This window comes from Schistocerca americana, chromosome 2 (assembly GCF_021461395.2).
Source record: "Schistocerca americana isolate TAMUIC-IGC-003095 chromosome 2, iqSchAmer2.1, whole genome shotgun sequence".
In the NCBI taxonomy this organism is placed as follows: domain Eukaryota; kingdom Metazoa; phylum Arthropoda; class Insecta; order Orthoptera; family Acrididae; genus Schistocerca; species Schistocerca americana.
Genome location: NC_060120.1, coordinates 96225006 through 96227768, shown reverse-complemented (window position 1 = coordinate 96227768; position 2763 = coordinate 96225006).

Below are 2763 nucleotides of genomic sequence, written 5' to 3'. Positions count from 1 at the left end.
AAGAGGTTCTCAGAGCGAAAAAGTATCATAAAGGTTTGATATGAGTAAAGTTTGTTGGAAATTGCTAAGTGGAGAATTCTCAAATATTGGACGAATCTGGGTGATTTGCGTGCCATGTCTTAACGCTGCCTCATGGGATACACAGCTTCTAAATGTAATATTTGTCTTACTGTGTTAAAAATTTAACATGGGATTACAACTCTTAATAAATAGATTATTATAGAAATTAATTTTTTTTAAATTCGATCAATAATTATATGAAACACTGGGTCCCTGGAGCCGTCAGATAAACACCGTTCAAATGGGACAACGAACCGTACACCGGTTTATCCGTTTAGAAATATATACTGGCATGGCAAATGTGTTTCTCCCGTTACAGGGAGAATTTTTTGCACCAGTATTCTACAGAACACAAACGGGCAGTAATGGCCAATCACTGCAGCTTCGAGCGAAGATTTTCTTACCCCTCTGTTATCACTACACTATCACTTTTCATTTCTTCGGTTCAAAAGCCTACTCAAACAAGCATGGCATTCCTTAAAATAAACAGATACCAGACCAGACTCAAACTCACGCTTACATTTCGGCTGAAAATATCTAAGCGTGCCTGTGCATAACACGGCTGTCAAATGTCTTATTCCAGCCTTTCTGAGGCAATTACCTCCCTGTGCAGTCATGTGTTACCAAGTACCTCCTCCTCCTTCCCCTCTGCCCCGCCTTATCAACATTAGCACCTAACTAACGCTGGAACGAAAAAGAATTTTCTTGGAATAAAATCGTTTTTAAAAGGCCGAAGGATGTACGATATTTAGTTTTTGTAGGGATTTTATCAAACAAACTAATGAGTCAGTGAGATAACTGGTGCAACGTATTTCTAACAACCTTCTTTTATACAGGGTGAAAAGTATTTAAACCGACAAACTCTGGGAGGTTGTAGGGGACATCAGAACAAATATTTTTTCCTAATGTCATTTTTTCCTATGAGGAGTATTTAAACCGGTAGAAGAAGATTTCTCTGGCGGCAAATTAATTAAACCAACAAACACTTTTCCATTTTTTTATGACCAAGAGACAACAACTAGGTAGCAGATGTTGTTGTTGTGGTCTTCAGTCCTGAGACTGGTTTGATGCAGCTCTCCATGCTACCCTATCCTGTTCAAGCTTCTTCATCTCCCAGTATTACTGCAACCCACATCCTTCTGAATCTGCTTAGTGTATTCGTCAAATGGTCTCCCTCTACGATTTTTACCCTCCACGCTACCCTCCAATGCTAAATTTGTGATCCCTTGATGCCTCAGAACATGTCCTACCAACTGGTCCCTCCTTTTTGTCAAGTTGTGCCACATACTCCTCTTCTCCCCAATTCTATTCAATACCTCCTCATTAGTTATGTGATCTACCCATCTAATCTTCAGCATTCTTCTGTAGTTATGTGATCTATCCATCTAATCTTCAGCATTCTTCTGTAGCACCACATTTCGAAAGCTTCTATTCTCTTCTTGTCCAAACTATTTATCGTCCATGTTTCACTTCCATACATGGCTACACTCCATACAAATACTTTCAGAAACAACTCCCTGAGACTTAAATCTATACTCGATGTTAACTAATTTCTCTTCTTCAGAAACGCTTTCCTTGCCATTGCCAGTCTACATTTTATATCCTCTCTTATTCGACCATCATCAGTTATTTTGTTCCCCAAACAGCAAAACTCCTTTAGTACTTTAAGTGTCTCATTTCCTACTCTAATTCCCTCAGCATCACTCGACTTAATTCGACCACATTCCATTATCCTCATTTTGCTTTTGTTGATGTTCATCTTATATCCTCCTTTCAAGACACTGTCCATTCCATTCAACTGCTCTTCTAAGTCCTTTGCTGTCTCTGATAGAATTACAATGTCATCGGCGAACCTCAAAGTTTTTATTTTTTCTTCATGGATTTTAATACCTACTCCGAATTTTTCTTTTCTTTCCTTTACTGCTTGCTCAATATACAGATTGAATAACATCTGGGAGAGGCTACAACCCTGTCTCCCTCCCTTCCCAACCACTGCTTCCCTTTCAGGCCCCTCGACTCTTATAACTGCCATCTGGTTTCTGTACAAATTGTAAATTTGCCACCTTTAGAATTTGAAAGAGAGTATTCCAGTCAACATTGTCAAAAGCTATACGGCCCAATTAAACAGTCTCCAACAACGCTGACCCACACATTAACGAAGAACCGCACTTGATGAGCGCTAGTAACTGTGGCATGTGGATTATCCTCACTTCAAACATGCGAATTGTGCGTGTTGAAGACTCCATCACGCCCAAACGTTGCTTCATCGATAAACAACACAGAGGATGGAAATCTAGGATGCATTTCACACTGTTCCAGGTACAACTGCGAAAACTGTGGTCAGGGTGGATAATCAACTGGTTCCAGGCTGTGGAACGCTGAAAGTGAGATGGACGTAACAGTTGCTCTCGAAGGACTGTTCTTACACTCGTCTGATTCGTCCCCATGTGACGTGCAATTGCACGAGTGCTGATTGAAGGATCCTGCTCCACATGCTGCAAGACAGCTTCCTCAAATTGCAGCGTTCTTACCGTGCGACGGCATTCCTGTCCAGGTAATCTGCTAAATGACTTGGTCTCACGCAGACGTTGGTCACAGCATCAAATATCGTGTGATGCGGGATACGGCGATTAGGATATTGTTGTTGATAAACCCGCTGTGCAGCTCGTCCGTTGTGGTGCGCTATGTAGTACGCACCAACCA